The sequence below is a fragment of the Neopelma chrysocephalum genome, unplaced genomic scaffold (genome assembly GCF_003984885.1).
Source record: "Neopelma chrysocephalum unplaced genomic scaffold, ASM398488v2 Primary Assembly neopelma1_59, whole genome shotgun sequence".
NCBI classification, from domain to species: Eukaryota; Metazoa; Chordata; class Aves; order Passeriformes; family Pipridae; genus Neopelma; species Neopelma chrysocephalum.
Genome location: NW_020897714.1, coordinates 12,676,398 through 12,690,520, shown reverse-complemented (window position 1 = coordinate 12,690,520; position 14,123 = coordinate 12,676,398).

Sequence of the window (14,123 nt, the reverse complement as noted above, 5' to 3'; positions counted from 1 at the left end):
TATTTTTAATAAAGGCATATTTATTGATTTACTTACTGAGCCATAACTGCAGATGGAAGCAGTCTTCTTTTTCAGATAACAAAGACATTGCATATCCTCAGAAATAACTGTAGGTCCTATCTCATGAAAACCCTAGATTAGAATAGTATGAGCCTAAATTATCAAAAACTGATATTTTGAACTTCAGTTGTGTACTCAATTTTATATAATTTAATCCACTGATGTATTAATGTATTCCCATTCATACAGTGCTGGTTCCTTCTTATCTGAAGCAGATTTACAAGGCCTCACACAGAAAGTAATTCCTCAGTTTCACTGTTAGTATAAAAAACATTAACAGTTTCCTTCTTACAGCCTGCTGACATAGCTATTTTCCTCTGGGGTCCTCCACTCCTTCTTCTTTCTGGGGAGTAATGGAAGTAATGTTTACAGCTGCAGCACTGGAGGCAGTACCTGTATATTTCTTTCACCAGGTATTTTCTTTTACATCTGGAATATTCTTCTACTTCACCTTGACACTTCCTCCAGTCTTAAATTGGAAACAGTCATTTTGTTGTAAATGAAAACTAGAATGAAAGAGAGAGTCAAGAAGATACTAGAAGAACTGTCCTCATATTTCACACAGATCTTCCCCCTGGCTTTACTCCCAGGTAATGGTGTGACATCAGTAGTGGTGGAAGCAGGAAAGGTTCTATCAACTACTTTTTCAGGGAAGATATAAAAAGTAGTCCCAAGGTAGATGTGGCCAAGACAGAACAGGAGAGATGGGGGAGGCACATGACCAGAACTGGCACTCTGCCACACAGTGTGGGCAGAGGCAGACAAATGGGAAAGTGAATGTACCTTACACCTAACCCTACCTCCTTGAGGTGTAATACATAATGTTCATTTCTGCTGTCAGCATTTCATGAGTTTAATATACTTATCTTACAAACTTCAAACAGTTAGTTATATAATGCCACATAATATTCTTGTTCTACTGTTTTGGAATCGACTGAACAAGAGCACATTGCTAGGTGCAGAGCTCTGTGGATTTCATGAAGTTCATGTCTGCTGACTAATGTACTGGGAGCCAGTGTTCACAGCATTCCTCTGGTGTGTGACTTCCCAGTATAACTGGGTTTTAAATTCAGTTTTCATCACATTTCCTTTAAACTGATATTTTTGTTCCAAGGACAAATCTTGTTTTGCCTAACTTGGTTTTGAATTTCAGAAATTTACTCCAGGTTGTTTCAGTTTATGAACATATTTGTGTGCACTCAAAGAGTGAAAGAAGCTACCATTGAAACTGGAAAGGGTAACCATGTGGTTACAGCTAAGCTTGCTTATGTCTAGGGGAGACTAGGAGGTTTTTTTGTAAACTTTCTTTGTATTTTAGATTTTAAAACTCCAAAAAGTTATTACAAATTTTTTCACATTGGCAGGCCCCTAAGAAAAATAAAGATGGTCCCTTCACAACCGTAGAAAATCAGTTTCCAAACTGGGGGGAAAAAGAGAAGCCCAACACACAAAAAGAGTATATAGAATCAGTAGCTACTAGATAAAAGCTACTAGATAAAACTTCTTTAGACACTCAAAGTTTTATTACATTGAAAAGTTGTTTGCACATGACATCTAAAAAGAAAGAAAAATTTTGGTTTTATTTGATTACCATTTTACTGAGGCAAGAGAAAATAATTTACATAGGAGAGAAGAAATCAATAAATGTGTTACATTACATTATATTGCACTTCAGCAGGCGTAGTCCAAAACATACATTGCCAGTGCTAAGACTCCTGATTTGGCAACGGCTGCACTAAATCTCCCAGTCCCGCTCTGCGAGGTGTTTCTGAGCTTGATCTAGGAGTGTGTTCCTTGAGAGGAAATGTGACTCAGTCTCAACTGTGAGAAGGTGCACTGCCAGCCTGTTCACGTGTTTCAGGCAGCAAAGCTAACTGGTCTGTTTTCTGTGTTCTTTGACTGTTATTGCTCTCACTTAATGGTACAGCTTTTTTTTTCTCTTTGGCCTAATCAAAGGCAGGAGTGTCATCTGTGTACAGGTGAGCATATAGAAAGGCATGAAGATGGATTTTTAAACAATGATACAAAAAGAAAAGAAAAATATCCAGTTTTGTGACAAATGTCTTGTCATTCCCTCTGTAAAACCGCTATGAAGGACTCAAACCCAAAGATCTTTGATCCCGCAGGCAAATGAGAGCTCGCCACCGAACATGTTGAATAAGTCTGTGGCTGCCAGCATGTTACAGGAACTTGGAGAGAAGTTGCAGCTCCTTGCTGGGTATGAAACTGATTTCCCTCAGGGACGTGTGAATGTGCTAACCTGTAGCTGGAGAGAACTCAGGGAGGGTATTGCTTGCCATTAATGGCACCAGAAGTCACTAACATACAGAAGTGTGAGAACCAGGTGAAGCCAAGCCTCAGAGAAGGTCAAGAGTGGTACTCTTCAGTCCAAATGTAGAGCCTGAAATCACTGCCATCAAAACAGAACAATACAAGAAAAGCTTTGCCTGCACTACAAAGGGAAAAAGAAAACCTGAGACAGCACCAAATATGTCTCTAGGAAGTAAAGGTAAGGTCATGCTGTGTAAATGTGCTGCGTAGTACTGTTTGGCCTTAAAAGGGAAAAAAGCTAAGTCTACATTCTCTGGCTGGTTAGGTCAACATGCTCCACTTTATAGTTAGTTATACTGCAGTTCTCTGCAAAGCAGTGTTTTAGGACATGATGAAATAACTTTGCAGCTGAAGCAAGAGGTACAAACACTTAGAAGAACAAAGCCAGTGAAACTGGGCAGTGTTTCAAACCATTTATCAAAGCATTTTTAGTCTCCTCTTTCAAGGTGAGTGATAGAGTCATAACATATTGCGCCAGCAAAAATATTTGCATCCAGAGCATTTCATTCAGCAAGTGTCAGTAATCCTCAGTGCAGAACCATAGGCTGGAGTCAAGCTTGTTCCAGCTCTCCAGGTGCTACTGCAGTCTTCCTCTTTTTTTAAAAAAAAAAAGAATTGTCTTTGGTTTTATGTTTTTGAAAGCTGACTCACCCTTGCAGGTATGATCATAAGCATGCTTCCTGTCTAGCTCCTGTTGTGCAAAACGATGCTGACCAAACACCCATCACAATCAGCTTCTTCCTGTCTGGCATTTGTGATGAAAGACGTAAGAGTAGCAGACAGCTCAGTTACATGGCTCCTAGCAAAGGTGGTTAGAATGATGCAGTACCTGAACAGCTATTCTGAATGTTTGATTTAACTGAAGCATGGATTAACATGAGAAGGGAGCAATTGTCAAACAATAACTCTCCTTGATTTTTGGATACAATCTTCTTTTAAATACCCAATCCTTCTCTGATTATGTCTGATCATCTGCCAACAAGTTTTTCTACAGAGCCACTGCAGGTTCCCTACTCCACTGCAGGTCCACTACTCTTTACTAGTAAAATACGGGGTGAATAACTTCTTTCGGATATTATGTTAAGCCTTTTCATACTGGAAACCATCTGACCACATATATTTGACATAATAACTTTATGGGAGCACTAATGCACTAACAGGAAAGTTCTGCACAAGGCATTATATCAATTCTGCCTAAAACATGAACAAATGTAATGATCTGAAGGGAAAAACTGCTTACTCTGCACTGATTTTTTGATTTCTTTAAGAACATTGCCATGTAAAAGGAAAAAAAAAAAGGCATTTGTTAATTTTCTTCCTAATCTTGGCCATGAAGTTGGTCAGATGCCACCGGGACTGCAGAACTGAAACTCCTTGGCTGGTGAAGGTTAAAAGTGCTGCAGAGACATCCAGCATCCTAGCATGCAGGAATAGCTCCATAAACAAATATATAGGCACTGTAGGAAATTATACCCTCTTCTGTTGTTTTCTGAAAGTGTGGCATCCAGTTCCTTCTGTCTGTAACAAATCATTTCTGAAGTGCTTTGCTGTAGAGTTGCATGCTCTTGGTGTCTCTGAGCTATTAAGTTTGCAAGAGTATTGATTCCACCTTTAGCTCTTGTGCTCACAAGCAGCCTCTTATTTTTCCATGTCAGTGACCTCAAGACCATGCACACTTCCTTTCAGCACTCTGCCAGCGTGTCTGCACTCTACAGTCAGGCAGCTGTTGGAATTTTCCTAATCACAGATGAACATCTAAAGGGTTGAGACAACCAGCTTCTACTAAATTGTCCATACCCTTTCCTATGTCTTGGGAGCTCCCATTTGCTTGGTCTGTTGTCATAGGTTTATTTTTTTAATCTGGTGAAGGGAATGCCCAGCAGCAGGTCATGGATTTCTGTGACTGCAATTCTAACCCACTGAGTTCTTGATTCTTACTAATTTGCTTTTCAATTTGATCATAGTTAAACAGTGAATCAGGGAAACTGATCTGTCCTGCATTAATTTTAACAATTGCTTGGTCCATTCTCTAGCAATCTGTGTCTGTAGCCATTTTTTATCACTTCATTTGTATTTTCACATCAAGTAATCTGATTTCTTGTTAATAACCATTGCAACAGAAGATGTTTAGAATACAGGTAGCACCCTGACTGTTCAACTTGAGTGTTCTCACCTTTTTATAAAATTGAGTGAGAATAACTGAAAATCTCCAGAAGTTAAGGACCTTCTTCCTCTACTCTCCCACAGACCTTCTGAAATCATCCACAAATGCTGCAAAGGTGAACTAAGTAAAATATACCTGCCATAATGCAGCTGCAACCACAGTTGTCTTACAGGAATGCACTCTAAAAGAGCTCTGTGGCCTCTGCTGCTCAAAGTGATGCACGGCTTAATTTTTCAGCTACTCCAGATTGCTGCTGAGAATAATTAGAGTCTGCTTTAACTGCATCCTCTTCCAGCAGCGATCCTGGGCTGTACACAAATCAAACAGTGGCTGTTACTGATGTAGGAAGATAAGATAATTCATATGAATGTCTAACCTGTAATTTATATGAATAATCCCTGTTTCTGGACACTCATTTTCTCCCTAGACATAATTTTCTATTTTTCAATTGAAGATAAATACAGTGTACATTTCCTCTTTCTCCTATTGTATTTTTTCAGGCTAAGAATCTCTTTTATCTGTTTAAGAAGGCAATTCCCAAAGCTTCAGTACTTTATATTTGTATGAATGAACTTCATTTTCTACTGACAGAGGCCATAGAACAGGACCGACATTAACCTCAGTCTTTACTTATTCGTCTAACTCTAATCTTTCATTCTGTTTCTTAAGATTGGATTTTCCAACCTTCTGACTCCATTTCTGAAGACATTCACCAGAAGCTGCCCTATCTGTGGACACTGATTGGTCTACAAGTTCAAAAACAACTGTAACAGACTAGGATTTTAACTTCCATAAGGAAAATTAAATAAATGGTAATGTTTTCATTATGTAGAAAACAGATTATGGGAGACCATTTAGCCAAACCAACACACTAGTCTGGAGAGTGTTATTGCTTTGAAAACTCCTTGAGTTCTGCTTAACATTTCACTATTCATGAAAGAGAAATGTATACTATTATTTTAGCTACTGTAATGGAAGATAATTCTTATCTCAACAGAGACATTTTCAGGAGCTAGTGGTGACACAGTATTTTCAGATTATGATTAATCTACAGATAAACTTTACTATAGTTGTGAAAAACTGTTTTAATATCTTTTTCAAAAGAAACCATGGTCCCTGAAGACCATCTTGCAATTTGATATTTGCTGTGATTTGTAGCCTGTTGCCTTGCCAGGGCCTGAAAGCAGTTTCCCATAAGATACTCTGGCCAGAACCAGGCCTTTAGACTTCTTCATGCTGCCTATACTTAAGGCTTCTATTTTTACATAGTACAAGACAGCAACACCCTGGAGGATTCCCATACAGAACTGGCCAAGTGTTTAAAATGTATGGTAGTTTCCAAACACATCAGCCGTTCTCTGGTTACCAACTATAGTGATCAAATAGTATCAATGGATGGAGGAGGTGTCAGAGATAGTTAAGATTTACTCTCCTGATCAATTCTCCAAGAAAGAAACATTGGAATTTATAAAGCAGGCTAGATTTAAGTGAAAAAAAAAAATCTTTGCTGATAAGTAATTATAAGTATTAATTACTTACAAGGACAGTTATTAAAGATAACCTGTATAATTTTGTATCTGCAGCACAGATTTATCCGGCTATTTAATTGACAGTTTCTGTACACTTCAAAATTATAAACATATTCAGATTTAATATAATCAGCATTGTATCTTAGGTGAAAAATCATCATTCATAGGAATAGGTTTAGCAGTAAGTAGTTGTATAAAATCAAGCAGTTTTCAGTGTGTAAGTATATATGCTACAATGCATTGTACATTATATAATAGCATATTATTCCTCATTGAATGGGTTATTATCACTGCTTTACTTCTGGAGGAACTGAGTAGCCCAAACTCCAAAAGAATTGATGCTGCAGCAAAAAATGCATTTTTTGGCCAGCCTCTATATATCACCTTCCAAAAGCTATGTAATGTGTTTGCAAAGCCAAGAAAAAGAAGAGCAACGCAACAGCTTATTATTTGGGGCTTATACAGGGAACATCATATTTTCTGATTATTTAAATAAATTCTGTTTTCTTCCCACCTATGAGACATATCAAGTCTTAGACTTACCTGTTTTAGAGAACACTCTGAAATGTATCTTTTACTCTGTGTCCTTTATTCTCATGGATTCTAGATTTTGCTGCACCCTGGCCTGCAATTGTTAAGAACAGGAGAGAGCTCATCCAAACACTGAGGATACCCGTGGTTGTCTGTGGTGCAACGATTCTGGAGTCTACCATGGTAATTACCATTCCCCAAAGCTCTGCAGTCAGCTGTTTGAATCATCTAATGAAGAAAATTTTTATGCCACAAATAGGATCACAGGGTCTCCCTACAAGCAAAGTGTTCCCTTTCATAGGACCTGAGCATGTTTGCAGGATTTGCAGACCCCGTTGGCCCATCAGGTTGGAAGTAAAATACTTCTCCTCATACTGCAATACCCTGAGGCTGACACCAGATTCCTGTGTCAGTACCATGAGAGTTGGCTTCGTTTTCTTAAATATTTATGCTTAGCCTGGTCAGCAAAAAGCTTATACTGAGCAATATTTTATAGCAAAATTGAAACAAGAAATATTGGCTTGAAATAATATTACTTTGATTTCTGTTAGCTTGTGTTTTACCTAATTAGCTCACCTCAATATTGACCAGCTTCTGTGCTCATTTTTTTCCTTTAATGGTTTTGTTTATGTAGTACTATTGTGATGACCTGTTCATTTTTATAACTGCTTCAGGACTAACAGATAAAAGTATTGGAGGCTCGTATATACACGTAGAACAGTACACATAGAGGATGTCAGACAAAGGCAGGACTAAATAGATGCCTCCTAGATCTGGGTTAATTTAGCCAGCCTCAAACTCTCTCTACTTCTTTCTCAAGATCAGTCATGGTACTGAAATAGATATAAATTTGGCTGTAGATAAAGAAATTTAAAAATATTAAATATTGATCTTTCTCAGAAGGATGAAGTAAGCAATAGGAATGGGTGTATGGAATACAGGATGGTAAAGTAAAGCAAAAAAATCAGGTAGACAGATTTTCAAAAGGGATAGAATTGACTGCCCCTCACAGTCAAAGGATCTCTCTGCTAGGTACATGTGTAGAAGGTTGGTGTAGTGAGTTCTGGTGCCAGCTTAACCACAGGCGACTTATGTGATCTTGGGTGTCTTACTTGACCCCTTTCTGTCTGAGACTAATGTGTTTAATAATACTTATCCCTAATGTTTACAGAGCTTCTCATTAAACACAATTTAAAACATTGCAAAATAATATAATTCACTGTAGAGGTCCTAATGAAAAGTTATTGATGAAACAAAACAGAAATCTGCCCCTTCAGGCTGATACTGCTTGGGGAGGGAACGGGGAGATCAGGAGGTTCTTCTGCATTAAGTAGAAAGGTGGAGATTAGAGAAGAACGAACATTTGGGCACAGTTATGCTCTGACATTATGGTGATCACAGAGGAGAAGCTTTCTCCAAGACCTGGAAGGTTCAGACTGCCATGCCTTTCACACTAGGGCAGATATATGGCAAACCTCAAATTCCAGTGGTCAAGAAAGCAGTCACGGTACAGAGGAAACTGGACTGTGGGCTGAACAATGGCTCATTTTTCATTTAATGTCCTTTCTGTTTGCACAGCACATGTGAATTCTAGCAAGAGTGTGAAAGGTAGTGGGAGGACTTCTACAGGGTGAAGACTCAATGTGTAGTTGAGCAGCTTCCAACACTTGGCTACATGAAAATGTCCATTTCATATCAGATTGTACATAGTACCAGAACTATAACCAGGTAGTCAGATTATAACAACAAAGCCCAGTACATGTCAGGTGGGTGGTCATGACTCAGAAAGAAATATTCCAGAATGAAAAATGCAGTTACAAGTTAATGGCATCAGACTGCAATTCATTTAGAGTACCACCATGCTTTGAACAAAGATTACTTTATCAGTCAAGTCATCAAACTGGATTAGGAATGGTATTCTCTGTCACAGGGAAAATCACTGAAGATACTGTGCTACTTTTGGCCTGTACCAACCATGTTAGCTTAGTCAGATGGGTGGATTTTGTACTAACAACTCTGCTCATTTTCCATGCCTCCCAACCCATTTGTTCAAGAAAGGAGGTGACGGGGTTAGTCACTTCACTTTTCCATGTGCACCTGGACCCAATAACCAGAATATATATATACTCTCTGATAGAGAGTGTTGGTCCCTGTGTTCTCTGCAGTGTCATGTAACAGAAGCTATAAAACTCCTTGACTCTCATTTTATCTATCCTTTCCTCATCTTATCTATCCTTATGAGTACCTTGCTGTTTGCCAAAGCTGCTGCAATCTCCCACGTGGAGGTTTCTATATTTAACCTTTCTCCAGGTCACTCTATAGTTGGAACTTTCACCCCTTTTGGACAGGGCAGCATCTGTCTTCCTAGCAGGTAGGAAGATACACTATGAGCATTTCATTGATGCAGCAAATTAATGCAGAGAGCATGAAGCTATACAAGGATGTGAACAATGATGGACATGAGAAAGGTGATGTGTTGTGCAACATAACTTTTTTCATGCAGCCTGGAGTCATATCTTAGCTGGGTGTTTAACAATGGTTTGGGTTTATTTTGGTTGGTTGTTTTTCATCTATCCTCTTCACTCAAAAAAAGCAAAGCTGGACACAGTCTTTGGTGGCCAAAATTTCGCTCAGACAGGTGAATAGTCCATTAAGAGTTTGGCATTGGAGGAGCTTGACTTCTACATATGTGGGAAGATGAAAAACACCGCTTCCATCTTGTTTGCAGGTCAGCTGGAAGTGAAGCAATGTGGAGGTGAAGAAACTTGTACCCTCTACAAGTCCCCCACTTTTTCAAGCAGCCCCAAAGCACTGTGTTATCTAAATTGCTAAGCTAGACAGAAATTGCTTCGAAAATTGAATTTGTTGTGAGGACAGGATGCACTTGGGCTTACTAGAAAATTTATACATACAAAGGAGACAGCAGGTAATTGGGAGCCAGCCTTCTGGCTGCCTTGAATGCATGACATGAGCTGCAGATGGATGTTCTACACAGACAAAATGCAGGCACACTCTTCTCTCCTTCACTCCACCACTTCTTAGTGCCTCACAATGCAGTGAGACATAATGCATCATATAGGTTATAAAAAGAGCTAATCAAATGCTATTTGTTCTATGTCTTGTTCAATCATGATTTTCAGTATTAAAAATAATTGGCATGACTTTATGGAGAAAGTGGAGCTACTGACCTAACATGGAATAATTTACATACAACAAAGAACTGAGATCTTTGTGCCTGACCACCACCAAATATTTGCAATTGTTTGACCCTTCTAATTAAATGCATCTGACTGACTTCTGTAAGTACCTTCCAGCTACTTTTTCTGTAGTCTGTTTTTAATAGAGGTGGAAATTAAGACTATAATTGTTTTAAGAAAAGTAATTTAAAAAGTATTGCTCATGATTTTACTTTTTCATCTTGATTCTGCTTCTTTCTCTGGGTTTCACTTATTCTCCCAGGTTCGTGTTACACCATCTTGTTAAAACAATTGCAAAAATTTGTTTGGATACTTATCCATCTATACAGCTTTCTTCATTTTGAGGGTGGGTCCGCTGTCTAAAGGGGCATAGATACATCTGTTGTTAAAACCTACCTAACAAAAGCTGCAAGATGAACACTGATATTTTCAATATCCTCTGATTCAATTTCTAATGCAGTTGTAAAAAGCAGATCCCCGCTTGTGAAAAGCAAGCACGCAGGTGATTTCCTCTGAAGTTTCAGGCCAACCAGACCACATAAATTGAACATCAGCAGTTGTCTTTTGGATAATGTTATCAGCATCCATGTTATTCTTAATAAATATTAAGGATAGAGACATAAAAATGCTCCTGAAGCTGCCAACTGAGGGCTCATTCATGAATGACATCTACATGCCTTTTTACCTTATTTTTCTTTTCCTTTAAATTGACAGTAGTATTTGAAGTGTTTTAGAACTCCTAGGAAAGTACTAGTAACTGGAAACAGCATTAAGATCACACTATTTGACACCAGTTCCTTTTTAATTTGAATTATTAAAACAAGAATTTAACCCAACTCTTGTTTGTAACACAGGGATAAAAATTTATACCTGCCTCACAGGCCTATAGCATGAGAAAAGCTCGATGAAGAGGCAGATATGCAAAGTCACTCTTTAATTAAAGACTCAGATCAAAGAGAGCTTCTTGGATTGCTTAGACTCTACTGAAATACACCAGGAAAAACAGGTTTCATATTTCTCCTTGTTTACAGCAACACCATGACAGTGATGTTTAATCAGGAAAGAAGTCTGGTGACTAACAAAGAAGAAGAAATGGTTCGAGAATGGAAGTGGCCTTGGGATGGCAAGCTTGACCAGCCAGTTATAGGTCAGGTAATATTTATTGCTTTACTTTTCCTACTGTTGTTCTTAACTCTTTTCTTCTAAATATTACATCTTCTGCTCTCTCTGAGGTGTCTTAATTGCAAGGAAAATGATGCTTGTATTTCTTCAACATATCATAGAATCATAGAATGGTTTGGGTTGGAAGGGACCTTAGAGATCATCTAGTTCCAAACCCCAGCCCTTGACAGGGACACCTTCCACTAGACTGGGTTGCCTTGAACAATGCCAGGGATGGGGCATCCACAACTTCCTTGAACGAGCCATTCTTCATTTTGCTTTTCGGCATATTCACTAGCAGGCAGTTGTTTGCCTTACCTCAGGCCTCATCCAATTTCCACTAAAGTCCACGAAAAGGCTCTCACTGCTTTTTAGCTACCACAGCTGGTCCCAGCATGCTGTAAAACTTCCAGAAACAAAGGTAAAACATTTGTGACCCAAGTCAGTAAGCGTGCCTTCAGGCACAGAGTTTGTAAACATACCCAGTATTTACAGGGGTTGGATCAGTGATTTTTTTATTCCTTGCTGCCTAATATAGCGCTACTGGTATCATGCTTAGCATTTTATACCAGGCATACATAAGGCCCTGACAGAATGACAGGTAGCCAAACCCATACCCAATTCTTTACTTGGCTCATACTACCAGGCTGGCAGCTGACATGAAGGAATAACTTCAAACAAATGGCAAGAAAATTCTTAATAAGCAGATATTCTTATTTGAAGTTGATTTTTTTCTGTAACCTGACTTTTGTACATTCTGTAAAATCTGCAGGCATATTCAAATCTGCATGATATTCAAAAATATGCTCCATCTGCAGTTTTGTTTTTTACTAAGTCTGTAAAATTGAAAGCATGTAATTATTGAAAGAGTTTCAGTTACCAAGTACAGATTACAGAATGTTACAGATTATGGAATGTGAACTATGCTATATCAAATTAATTTGATGTTTTTCAAGAGCCATATGAAAATGCTAATGAGTTTACTAAAACTGTTAGTTTTTGCAGCATAATATTTGAATGGGTAGGTATTCCAGAGGCTGGAAAAGGCTGATGCAAAGTGACTTCTGGATTAAACGTGAGTGATTCCAAGACCCCTGCTTGGTGTCATTCTGCGCAGATAATGCTAAAGGCTTTAATGACTATTATTTTAAGAAATAATTCTTTACTGGGGTCTAAACATCATCCAAATCCTGCCCACTATAGCTAAAGGGCAAGCAAGGACTAGAGCTTCCCTAGTTTGTCCATGTCTGACTCCACAGCCTCTGCCTGACTTCCTGAGCAGTTTGAGAGGTAGGAGAGTTTCTCAGGTCTTGCTGCTATACAGCATCACCTTCCAAAACATGCACTGTCTCAGTACATTTACTGTGGGCAGTAATCATCAGACAAAGGGCTGGGAGCTGTCTCTGTCCACAGTTCTTAAGCTACAAGCCAACTTCGCAGGATTTAAATGAAGAACTAAAACTTGTTTGTAGACTTAAACCTAGGAAATTGCTCATTTCCTCACCTATGACCAACTGTCTTGGATCACCCTTTGAGACCTCAGTCTGCCTCATCCATCTAAATATAAATATGAAAACTTGTTGGAGTTAGTAAATACTTTTTTGCTTTTTCAGGTTAATGAATACATCACAGTGAGGATTGCAGGGTGCTTTGTAATTAGCTTCTTCTACAAGTAGCAACATGAAGGTATGTGCTTGTCTTTCTCACCACTGCAAGGTGCGGCTCTTTCACAGTTTGAAGAGTCAGTATGTCATAACTGCTACAGTATTTCACTTTATGAAGGCTGTTTAAAAATATTATTTGCTCTGTGAACTCTGGAATTGATGAGCTTTCCCATAAAATACACTTCCCAAGCTTATTTCCTTTTAAGTGTTCTAACTGCACTGCCACAGAGTGATGAAGTAAATGCTTCTAGAGACTAAATATAAACTCCCCTGGATTTATGCCAATATCCACTTGTTGTAGATCTGGCCCAAAGGGACAGTTATTTCTATGTAGTTAGGTTCCTATTTCTGTCCTTTTTTTCAGTCCAATTTCCTTAATTATTTAATGTATTCCCTGTTCACAACTTTTGGTGATTAAGTCTCTCACCCTACATCCAGTGTTTATAGGTACAGCTAGAACACAGATGAATCTTCTTTTTTTTTTTTTTTCTCAGAAGGTATGGTTAAATATTACCTGTAATTTATCTAGAATTCTCTGATCTGCCAGATAGAATACTAAGTGTATTGACTGCCCATTCCGTGGTAGCTATAATTTATTGTACTGGGTGGTGGGTACTGAATTAAGCCCTAAGAAATCCTGACCCAAATCTTTCTGGTCTTCACTTCTGTGCAGTCAGTTGGCTGTCCACCTAGGTTAATTATCCAGCCAAATCCCTACATCTTCATGATAAATACTGTCCTATAGTTGGGTTGAAATACACTTTGGCGAAATAGATTTTTTGGAGTGATTTGGGGATCAGGAAAAATATGGTTATGAAACAGTTGGAAAATCAGAATAAATCTATGATCCAAGTAAAAAAAAAATAGAAGCCTGTTTATTTAGAATTTATTTCAATCTTGCTGAAGATGAAAATAGATGAAACTTATTTAGCCTAGAAAATGTAAAAGCACACATTGCACATCTGTAGGAAGCATGTATCCGTGTCTGATTAATTTGAAGAGAAATTTTGATTCACTCCTAAACTTCCGAGAAAATAAATTTGTCAGAATTATTAAATGACTTTTTTTAGACTAAGACTTTCACTATGTGTAGCTCATGGGCTTAGATATTAGAGCATGATCCATGAAGCTACTACAATTGTCATCATCTTTAGCAAAAAACCTCCCAGCTTCTCATTTGCACAGTTTTCTGCTTACATGGGAAAGGAAATATTCTAAATGAGGGAAGATAAAAGTAGTAAATTATCATATTAAAAATCTAACCTATTTTTAATTTGCTTAGAAACAAAAATTCAGACTATGTTTCGTAGGCTAAACTTTGGATTTTTAAAATGGATATGAGAAGGTGATATTTGCTTACGTCAGAATATCATCTGTAGTTAGTGGCATTTTAAATAATTGTACCTGTTATTTCATGATAGATTACCTGGCAACACCAAAAATGGTCTAAACTTTGTGATAAATCAGAATTTGTCTTTGTTCTCTG